Below are 12,541 nucleotides of genomic sequence, written 5' to 3' on the forward strand. Positions count from 1 at the left end.
GGTTTAGCCTCCTTGATCTCGTGGTAGATCTACTCTTGTAATACCCACATCATCAATATCAATCAAGTAGGACGTAGGGTTTTACCTCCATCAAGAGGGCCCGAACCTGGGTAAAACATCGTGTCCCTTGTCTCCTGTTACCATCCGCCTAGACGCACAGTTCGGGAACCCCTACCCGAGATTCGCCGGTTTAGACACCGACAAAGGCCATGTGGGATATGTGTGCCACTGTTGCACTCGTCGAATAGGTCCAACTGTGTCGAGAAACTTATGGTACGAGCTGTTTTCTGTTATATATGTTGTTCATAAACTATTGCTTACACAGAGTTTTATGCTACCTCTTGAGCACTGCGTTGTATTTCTCCGAAGAGGAGAGGATGATGCAGTAAAGTAGTGTAAGTATTTCCCTCAGTTTTTGAGAACCAAGGTATCAATCCAGTAGGAGATCACACACAAGTCCCTCGTACCTACACAAAATGATAGCAACTCGCAACCAACGCTTAGGGGTTGTCAATCCCTTCACGGTCACTTACGAGAGTGAGATCTGATAGAGATAATATTTTTGGTATTTTTGATAGATAGATGCAAAGTAAAAAGTAAAAGGCAAAGTAAAGCAAAGCAAGTAAATAAAGTAATGGAGATTGATATGATGAGAATAGACCCGGGGGCCATAGGTTTCACTAGTGGCTTCTCTCAAGAGCATAAGTATTCTACAGTGGGTGAACAAATTACTGTTGAGCAATTGATAGAAAAGAGAATAATTATGAGATTATCTAGGTATGATCATGTATATAGGCATCACGTCCAAAACAAGTAGATCGAAACGATTCTGCATCTACTACTATTACTCCACTCATCGACCGCTATCCAGCATGCATCTAGAGTATTAAGTAAAAGCAGAGTAACGCCGTAAGCAAGATGACATGATGTAGAGGGATAAATTCATGCAATATGATAAAAACCCCATCTTGTTATCCTCGATGGCAACAATACAATATGTGCCTTTCAACTCTTTCTGTCACTGAGTAAGGACACCGCAAGATTGAACCCAAAGCTAAACACTTCTCCCATTGCAAGAACTACCAATCTAGTTGGCCAAACCATAAAGATAATTCGAAGAGACTTGCAAAGATAACTCAATCATACATAAAATAATTCAGAGAAGAATCAAATACTGTTCATAGATAAGCTGGATCACAAACCCACAATTCATCGATCGCAACAAATACACCGCAAAAATAAGATTACATTGAATAGATCTCCACAAGAGAGGGGGAGAACATTGGATTGAGATCCAAAAAGAGAGAAGAAGCCATTTAGCTAATAGCTATGGACCCGAAGGTCTGAAGTAAACTACTCACACTTCATCGGAGAGGCTATGGTGTTGATGTAGAAGCCCTCCGTGGTAGATGCCCTCTCCGGCGGAGCTCCGGAACAGGCCCCAAGATGGGATCTCGCGGATACAGAAGGTTGCGGCGGTGGAATTAGGTTTTTGGCTCCGTATCTGATCTGACGGGGGTACGTAGGTATATATAGGAGGAAGGAGTACGTCGGTGGAGCTCCGAGGGGCCCACGAGGCAGGGGGCGCGCCCAGGGGGGCGCCCTCCACCCTCGTGACCTCCTCTGGCACTTCTTGGAGTAGGGTCCAAGTCTCCTGGATCACGTTCAGTGAGAAAATCACGTTCCCGAATGTTTTATTCCGTTTGTACTCCGTTTGATATTCTGTTTCTTCGACATACTGAGATAGGCAAAAAAACAGCAATTCTGGGCTGGGCCTCCGGTTAATAGGTTAGTCCCAAAAATAATATGAAAGTAGAAAATAAAGCAATATAGTCCAAAACAGTAGACAAAAGTAGCATGGAGTAATAAAAAATTATAGATACGTTGGAGACGTATCAAGCATCCCCAAGCTTAATTCCTGCTCGTCCTCGAGTAGGTAAATGATAAAAAAGAATTTTTGATGCGGAGTGATACTTTGGCATAATTTCAATGTAAATCTTCTTAATTGTGGCATGAATATTCAGATCCGAAAGATTCAAGACAAAAGTTCATATTGACATAAAAGTAATAATACTTCAAGCATACTAATCAAAGTAATCATGTCTTCTCAAAATAGCATGGCCAAAAGAAAGTTATCCCTACAAAATCATATAGTCTGGCTATGCTCTATCTTCATCACACAAAGTATTTAATCATGCACAACCCCGATGACGAGCCAAGCAATTGTTTCATACTTTAGAAATCTCAAACTTTTTCAACTTTCACGCAATACATGAGCGTGAGCCATGGACATAGCACTATAGGTGGAATATAATGGTGGTTGTGGAGAAGACAAAAAGGAGAAGATAGTCTCACATGAACTAGGCGTATCAACGGGCTATGGAGATGCTCATTAATAGATATCAATGTGAGTGAGTAGGGATTGCCATGCAACAGATGCACTAGAGCTATAAGTATATCAAAGCTCAACAAAAGAAACTAAGTGGGTGTGCATCCAACTTGCTTGCTCACGAAGACCTAGGGCACTTTTGAGGAAGCCCATCATTGGAATATACAAGCCAAGTTCTATAATGATAAATTCCCACTAGTATATGAAAGTGACAACATATGAGACTCTCTATCATGAAGATCATGGTGCTACTTTGAAGCACAAGTGTGGAAAAAGGATAGTAGCATTGTCCCTTCTCTCTTTTTCTCTCATTTTTTTATTTTTTTTTATTTGGCCTTTCTCTTTTTTTTGGCCACTCCTTTTTTTCATAAAGTCTGGAGTCTCATCCCGACTTATGGGGGAATCATAGTCTCCATCATCCTTTCATCACTGGGACAATGCTCTAATAATGATGATCATCACACTTTTATTTTTCTTACAACTCAACAATTACAACTCGATACTTAGAACAAGATATGACTCTATATGAATGCCTCCGGCGGTGTACCGGGATATGCAATGAATCAAGAGAAACATGTATGAAAATTATGAAGGTGGCCTTGCCACAAATACAATGTCAACTACATGTTCATGCAAAAAGCAATATGACAAAAGTAATGTGTCTCATATGAACGGAACGGTGGAGAGTTGCATGGCAATATATCTCGGAATGGCTATGGAAATGCCATAATAGGTAGGTATGGTGGCTGTTTTGAGGAAGGTATATGGTGGGTGTATGATACCGGCGAGAAGTGCGCGGTATTACAGAGGCTAGCAATGGTGGAAGGGTGAGAGTGCGTATAATCCATGGACTCAACATTAATCAAAAGAACTCATGCACTTGTTGCAAAAATTTAGAAGTCATCAAAAACCAAAGCATTAAACACATACTCCTAGGGGGATAGATTGGTAGGAAAAGACCATCGCTCGCCCCCGACTGCCACTCATAAGGAAGACAATCAATAAATAAAATTGTGCTCTGACTTCATCACAAGCGGTTCACCATACGTGCATGCTACGGGAATCACAAACTTCAACGCAAGCATTCTTTAAATTCATAATCACCCCTACTAGCATTGCTTTAATATTATCACCTCCATATCTCAAAACAATTATCAAGCATCAAACTTATCTTAGTATTCAACGCACTCAAAAGAAAGTTTCACAAATCTTGAATACCAAGTATATTAACTTCAAGAAAATTACCATGCTATTAACAACTCTCAAAATAATCTAAGTGAAGCATGAGAGATCAATAGTTTCTTTAAAAAAAATCCACCACCGTGCTCTTAAAGATCTAAGTGAAGCACTAGAGCAAAAATTATCAAGCTCAAAAGATATAAGTGAAGCACTATGAGCAAAACTATCAAGCTCAAAAGATATAAGTGAAGCACGTAGAGTATTCTAGAAAATTCCAAATCAGGTATGGATCTCTCAAAAGGTGTGTATAGCAAGGATGATTGTGGGAAACTAACAAGCAAATACACAAATAATAAAGACGCTCCAAGCAAAACACATATTATGTTGTGAATAAAAATATAGCTCCAAGTAAATTACCGATGGAAGTAGACGAAAGAGGGGATGCCTTCTGGGGCATCCCCAAGCTTTGACTTTTTGGTGTCCTTGGATTATCTTGGGGGTGCCATGGGCATCCCCAAGCTTAGGCTCTTGTCACTCTTTGTTCCATAATCCATCAAAAGAATTCACCCAAAACTTGAAAACTTCACAACACAAAACTCAATAGAAATCTCGTGAGCTCCGTTAGTGAAAGAAAACAAAAGACTACTTCAAGGTGCTGTAATGAACTCATTATTTATTTATATTGGTGTTAAACCTACTGTATTCCAACTTCCTTATGGTTTATAAACTAATTTATTAGCCATAGATTCATCAAAATAAGCAAACAACACACGAAAAACAGAATCTGTTAGAAACAGAACAGTCTGTAGCAATCTGTAACTAAAGCAAACTTCTGGAACTCTAAAAACTCCTACCAAAATAGTACTCACTATATAATTTGTTTATTGAACAGAAGCAAAAAGAATCAATGCAAAATCTCGTTCCTGTGATTTATTGAATTTTTTCTCGTGAGCGCAAAGTTTCTGTTTTTCAGCAGAATCAAATCAACTATCATCATAGCTTATCCTATAGGTTCTACTTGGCACAAACACTAATTAAAACACAAAACCACATCTAAACATAAAGTAGAAACAAAATTTAGCACTAAACAGGAACAAAAACAAGGAACACAAAATAAAATTGGGTTGCCTCCCAACAAGCGCTATCGTTTAACGCCCCTAGTTAGGCATAAAAGCGAAGATAGATCTAAGTTTTGCCATCTTTGGTAGGCAATCCATAGGTGGATCTCATGATAGATTCATATGGTAGTTTTATTTTCTTTCTATGGAAGTGTTCCATACCCTTTCTCAAGGGAAATTGGAATCTAATATTCCCTTCCTTCATATCAATAATCGCACCAATCGTTCGAAGGAAAGGTCTACCAAGAATAATAGGACATGAAGGATTGCAATCTATATCAAGAAAGATAAAATCTACGGGCACATAATTACTATTGGCAACAATAAGAACATCATTAATTCTTACCATAGTCTTTTTAATAGTGGAATCCGCAAGATGCAAATTTAGAGAGCAATCTTCAAAGTCACGGAAATCTAGCAAGTCACACAAAGTTTTGGGAATAGTGGAGACACTAGCACCCAAATCACACAAGGCATGAAACTCAAAATCTTTAATTTTAATTTTGATAGTAGGTTCCCACTCATCGTAGAGTTTTCTAGGGATAGAAACTTTCAACTCAAGTTTTTCTTCATAAGATTGCATCAAGGCATCAACAATGTGTTCGGTAAAGGCCTTATATTGACTATAAGCATGAGGAGAATCTAGCACGGATTGCAACAAGGAAATACAACCAATCAAAGAGCAATTTTCATAATTAAATTCCTTGAGATCCAAAATAGTGGGTTTAGCAACATCACGGTTTTTATTTATTTCAATCCCACTTTCATCAATTTCATCATCAAGATCTAGAAACTCAGAATTCTTAGGACGCCTTCTAGGTAAAGGAAGATCATATTCATATTCATCAAGATTCATATTGCAAAACAAGGATTTAATAGGGGATACATCAATAACTTTTAGATCTTCATCTTGATTTTCATAGGAATCGGAAGAACACGCTTTAATAAAGGCATCTTTGGAAGCACGCATCCTAGTGGTTCTTTACTTGCACTCATCAATGGAAATTCTCATAGCTTTGAGAGACTAATTGATATCATGCTTAGTAGGAATAGATCTAAGCTTTAAAGAATCAATTTCAAGAGAAATTCTATCAATGTTCCTAGCCAAATCATCAACTTTAAGCAATTTTTCTTCAAGCAAGGCATTAAAATTCTTTTGTGAATTCATAAACTCTTTAACACTACTCTCAAATTCAGAGGGCATCTTATTAAAATTTCCATAAGAGTTGTTGTAGTAATTTCCATAATTATTAGAAGGATTACTAGGATAAGGCCTAGGATTAAAATTCCCTCTATACGCGTTATTTCCAAAACTATTCCTTCAACAAAATTCACATCCATAGATTCATTATTATTCTCCATCAAAGTAGATAAGGGCATATCATTGGGATCAAGAGAAGTATTTTTAGTAGCAAACATCTTCATAAGTTCATCCATCTTTTCACTCAAAACATTGATTTCTTCTATAGCATGCACCTTTTTACTACAAGTTCTTTCGGTATGCCATTGAGAATAATTAGCCATAATATTGTCAAGCAATTTTGTAGCATCTCCTAATGTAATTTCCATAAAAGTGCATCCCGCGGCCGAATCTAAAAGATTTCTTGAAGCAAAATTCAATCCGGCATAAAAGTTTCGTATGATCATCCATAAATTCAAACCATGAGTAGGGCAATTGCGAAGCATTAATTTCATTCTTTCCAAAGATTGGGAAACATGCTCATGATCAAGTTGTTTAAAATTCATGATATCGTTCCTAAGAGTGATAATCTTAGCGGGAGGAAAATACTTAGAGATAAAAGCATATTTGCACTTGTTCCAAGAATCAATACTATTTTTAGGCCAAGATGAAAACCAAACTTTAGCACGATCTCCAAGTGAAAACGGAAATAACTTCAATTTGACAATATTGTTATTCATATCTTTCTTCTTTTGCATATCACACAAATCAACAAAATTGTTTAGATGAGTAGCGGCATCTTCACTAGGAAGGCCGGCGAATTGATCTTTCAAAACAAGATTCAGCAAAGCAGTATTGATTTCACAAGACTCATCATTATTAAGAGGAGCAATCGGAGTACTAAGGAAATTATTATTATTGGTATTCGAGAAATCACACAATTTGGTATTATCTTGCGCCATGGCAACAAGTAATCCAACACACAAGCAAAGGCAAACGAGAAAAAGGCAAAAGAGAAAGAGAGGAGGAGATTGGGAAAGACAGGGCGAATAAAACGGCAAGGGTGAAGTGGGGGAGAGGAAAACGAGAGGAAAATAATGTAATGCGAGAGATAGGGATTGTGATGGGTACTTGGTATAGTTGACTTTTGCGCACTACCCGGCAACGGCGCCAGAAATTCTTCTTGCTACCTCTTGAGCACTACGTTGGATTTCCCCGAAGAGGAGAGGATGATGCAGTAAAGTAGCGTAAGTATTTCCCTCAGTTTTTGAGAACCAAGGTATCAATCCAGTAGGAGATCACACACAAGTCCCTCGTACCTACACAAAACGATAGCAACTCGCAACCAACGCTTAGGGGTTGTCAATCCCTTCACGGTCACTTACGAGAGTGAGATCTGAAAGAGATAATATTTTTGGTATTTTTGATAGATAGATGCAAAGTAAAAAGTAAAAGGCAAAGTAAAGCGAAGCAAGTAAATAAAGTAATGGAGATTGATATGATGAGAATAGACCCGGGGGCCATAGGTTTCACTAGTGGCTTCTCTCAAGAGCATAAGTATTCTACGGTGGGTGAACAAATTACTGTTGAGCAATTGATAGAAAAGCGAATAATTATGAGATTATCTAGGTATGATCATGTATATAGGCATCACATCCAAAACAAGTAGATCGAAACGATTCTGCATCTACTACTATTACTCCACTCATCGACCACTATCTAGCATGCATCTAGAGTATTAAGTAAAAACAGAGTAACTCCGTAAGCAACATGACATGATGTAGAGGGATAAATTCATGCAATATGATAAAAACCCCATCTTGTTATCCTCGATGGCAACAATACAATACGTGCCTTGCAACTCTTTATGTCACTGAGTAAGGACACCGCAAGATTGAACCCAAAGCTAAACACTTCTCCCATTGCAAGAACTACCAATCTAGTTGGCCAAACCATAAAGATAATTCGAAGAGACTTGCAAAGATAACTCAATCATACATAAAAGAATTCAGAGAAGAATCAAATACTGTTCATAGATAAGCTGGGTCACAAACCCACAATTCATCGGTCTCAACAAACACACCGCAAAAATAAGATTACATCGAATAGATCTCCACAAGAGAGGGGGAGAACATTGTATTAAGATCCAAAAAGAGAGAAGAAGCCATCTAGCTAATAACTATGGACCCAAAGGTCTGAAGTAAACTACTCACACTTCATCGGAGAGGCTATGGTGTTGATGTAGAAGCACTTAGTGGTAGATGCCCTCTCCGGTGGAGCTCCGGAACAGGCCCCAAGATGGGATCTCGCGGATACAGAAGGTTGCGGCGGTGGAATTAGGTTTTTGGCTCCGTATCTGATCTGATGGGGGTACGTAGGTATATATAGGAGGGAGTACGTCGGTGGAGCTCCGAGGGGCCCACGAGGCAGGGGGCGCGCCCAGGGGGGTGCCCTCCACCCTCGTGACCTCCTCTGGCACTTCTTGGAGTAGGGTCCAAGTCTCCTGGATCACGTTCGGTGAGAAAATCACGTTCTCGAAAGTTTTATTCCGTTTGGACTTCGTTTGATATTCTGTTTCTTCGAAATACTGAAATACGCAAAAAAACAGCAATTCTGGGCTGGGCCTCCGGTTAATAGGTTAGTCCCAAAAATAATATGAAAGTGGAAAATAAAGCCCAATATAGTCCAAAACAGTAGACAAAGTAGCATGGAGTAATCAAAAATTATAGATACATTGGAGACGTATCATTTTACAGCTGTGATCTTCTTGAAACAGGAACTGCCGAGTTCTATTGTTCCTATACACATGCGTGACCATGGTCGGGTCAGACTTGCGCTTGGTCACAACATGATGTTTATGTCGACCTACTCAATTCCCCTTGGAGGCGAAAAGATACTTATTCATGGGTGGTCTTAGATAATGAAGGCCCGTCCATCTTGGAGAATAGGATAGAAGATTATGGTCATGCTTTTCCATGGCTCTAAAGCGAATATCCTGTTTATTGACCACGTTGCGAGATGAAGCCGCTTTTAGAAGGCTGTGGATGCGCAGGGTGGTGCCTGGGCCTTGTCCTGGGGTTTGGCGGCCTCACCCTTGGTTAACTGTAGCATGTAGGCAAAGTAGCACTGTTCAAGGCGTGCTTTGTACGGTTGAACATGTATAAGTACTCATACTGCTTTTAGCTTTGGTTGTTAAGTGCCCCTGCTGGTTTCAAATAAGGTTGTTAAGTACTCCTGCTGCTTTTACAGTCTGTCGTGTTTCTTCAGTCCTGTCTTCCTCCAGCCGCCAAAACCAAACCAGCACCGGCGGGGCCGCCTGCTTCCGCATCCCATGGCTGGCTGCGCCTCAGCGCACACATCGCCGCCCCACCGTCTCCTAAATCGTTAACGCCGACGTCCTCCGCGCGCTTTGGTGAGCTCGCCATGGCGCCGCCCTCTCATGTTGTCAACATGGTCAACAAACAACAGGAATCGGCAGAAGTACGTGGAGAGGATGACAGTAGGGGCCTACCACGTCAGCGTATGGAAAAATAAAATGCTTCCTCCTAGTATTTTCCTGACATCTGGGACCCACGACATTGTGAGCGTATATAGTCAATAGACAAGAGAACAACACAAGATCGACTGACACCTGGGACGTAGCTACTCAAGCAGTATTTTTTTTGTTTGGTATTGTTGAGACGGAGCAGGGTTTGAACTGGGCTGTGGCCCGTCTAGCCCAGGCTTATATTTTATGTTCACCATGTGACCAGCCCAGCTATTTTTTCTTTGTGCAAATGAGCCCAATTTATTTTTTCTGAAGAATACCCAATCCAGGCCTACTTATTTTTCTACGCCTTGAAAGTAATATGAAATGGGTTGTAAATATAAAAACAAATGACAAATTGGCAATTACTTTATAATTTCTGATTTTTTTCACATTTTCAGATTCCTACTTCACTCGGCATTAACCTAATTCAAATATATCTTCAAAGTACTTTAAATCAGGCTCGACATTTCGGTATTAAAAATAGCCTGGAACCCACAGAAATATGCGAAATTGGCCCTGGCCAACCAAAAAACGACTGCAATAAATTGCATAAGAAGTTGCCATGAGCTATATATAAATTATTAAAAAAAGAGGTAGTGGACTGACTTGTGGGCCTGTTTAGTTGACGTGTATGCAAGATTTTTTTAGTTATTATATACTACATCAACAAACGATTCTAGCAGACGTAACCGTTGGTTGTCAATCCAACGGCCGTCGTGTTTCTTCAATCTCTGATCTTCTTGCTCCAGCCGCCAAAGCAACGCCGACGGGACCGCCTGCTCCCGCCTCCTGTGGCCGGCTGTGCTGCCGCACAGGCCTCAGCGCCCCCTACTACTCCCATCGCTGTCCAGGGCATCCCTCTACTCACCCACACCCCTTGTTATTCTGCGGCGGCGGCAGCCTCACACTGCAGCCGAACCGGTGAACCCTCGTACTCCTCTCTGTGCGGGCTTCCACTACCGCGTCTTCCCCGGCTCCGCGTCGTCCCCTTCCTAGGCCTCGCCGTCGTCCACCGCTGTGGTGCTCTCGGCGCGGCATGGTCAATGTGGTCAACGATCGACTTCCATCGGAAGAGTACTGTACATGGAGAGGCTGATAGCTGGGTCCACGGCAGTCGCAAGGAAGTGCCTCCTTATTACGCGGAAAATAATTATTCCTCCACCTGCCATCTAGGACCCACTAGACGGGCCACCAGTATTTCGTAAAAAACGTTTCACCCTGACTGCTGGGACCAACAGGTCGGGCCACCGTATTTCGCAAAAAAAAACGTTCCCCCTGTTGTCATCTCGGACCCACCGGAAGTGCCTCCTTATTACGCACAAAAAAATGAATACCCCCCTGATAGCTGGGACCAACCTTGGTGGGAGGCTGACTTGTGGGCCTACTAAGTTGACTGGGACGGAGGCCTTTGTCAACTTTAGTCAATATATGAACGATTCTAGCTCTAGTGACCGTACGATGTCCATCCAACGGCCGTAGTGCTTCTTCAACCTCTAGTCTTCTTGCTCCAGCCGCCCAAAGCAGCACCGGTCGTGCCGCCTGCTCCTGCCCGTGGCCGGCTATGATGCCGCGGAGGCCTCACCGCCCCCTACTACTCCCACCGCTGCCAGGCCATCCCTCTACGCACCCACACCCCCTGTTATTCTAGGGCGACGGCAGCCTCACACCGCAGCCGAACGAGTGAACCCTCATACTCCTCTATGCGTGGGCATCCACTGCAGCGTCTTCCCCGGCTCCGCGTCGTCCCCTTCCTAGGCCTCGCCGTCGTCCACCGCCCTGGTGCTCTCAGCGCGGCGTGGTCAACGTGGTCAAGGAATGGCTTCCTTCGGACGTGGAATGTACATGGAGAGGCTAACCGCTGGGTCCACGGACACAGCAAGGAGGTGCCTCCTTATTACGTGCAAAATAATTATTCCTCCACCTGACAGCGGGGACCCACCGTACGGGCCATCGTATTTCGCGAAAAAAACATTTCCCCCTGTCTGCTGGGACCCACCAGCTACATCTTCGCACGCAAGGAAGTGCGTCCGAAAAAAATGATTCGCCCCCCTGACTGCTGGGACCCACCAGCTACATCTTCGCACGCAGGGAAGTGCGTGTGGGAAAAAAAACAAAACGATTCGCCCCCCTGACTGCTGGGACCCACCAGCTACATCCTCGCAAGCATACGTACCGTTGTCATTCTGGTCGCGAACATGTATGTACATACTGGTCGATGTAGAGGCGCGCATGTGTCGTAGTAGAGGCGCGCACGTGTCGTAGTAGAGGCGCGCACGTAGCATGTACACGTACGTACAGCGGCAAGGGTGCAAGAAAGAAAATACGTCCACGTACGTACATACGGGCAGGGTCTCGAACGCCTACTCGCGCATACGTACATGGCTGGGTCGGAACGGAGAAACAGCGTCATCGTCGTGTTCATGGGGAGGCAACGAAATGCGTCGTGTTCATCGGGAGGCAACAGAACGTGTGGGAGCCAACCGGCTGGGTCGGAATGGAATGCGTGGTCGTGTTCATCGGGAGGGCTTGGACGGAACAGGCGATGGAAACGAGGCCTAGTGTACCGCACAAAGGAGGAAACGGCCTTGTGTTCGACCGGCCACATTCGAAACGGGGTCCTGTTGATCGGGAGGGGCCTGGCGTACTGCAAAACGGAGGAAACGGACCTCCTACGGTCGAAACGGGGGTCGTGTTGATCGGGAGGGGTGTGGCGTACCGCAAAACAGAGGAAACGGACCTCCTACGGTCGAAACAGGGGTCGTGTTGATCAGGAGGGGTGTGGTGTACCGCAAAACGGACGAAACGGACCTCCTACGGTCGAAACGGGAGTCCTGTTCATCAGGAGGGGTGTGGCGTACCGCAAAACGGGACTCCACGAGATACTGTTCATCTCCACCGTCGACCTCCTCCAGCCTCCACGGGCTACCGTCGACCTCCTCCAGCCTCCATGGGCTCCTGTTCATCCAGCCTCCACCGCGCACTACTCCAACGGCTACTATTCAACCACCCCTCCACCGTCTACTGTTCATCTAGCCCTCCACACCACGGGGTCCTGTTCAACCACCCCTCCATGGCCACCCCTCCACCGTCTACTGTTCATCCAGCCCTCGACACCACGGGGTCCTGTTCATCCAGAGGCAACGCCA

The sequence above is a fragment of the Triticum dicoccoides genome, chromosome 1B, assembly GCF_002162155.2.
Source record: "Triticum dicoccoides isolate Atlit2015 ecotype Zavitan chromosome 1B, WEW_v2.0, whole genome shotgun sequence".
NCBI lineage: Eukaryota > Viridiplantae > Streptophyta > Magnoliopsida > Poales > Poaceae > Triticum > Triticum dicoccoides.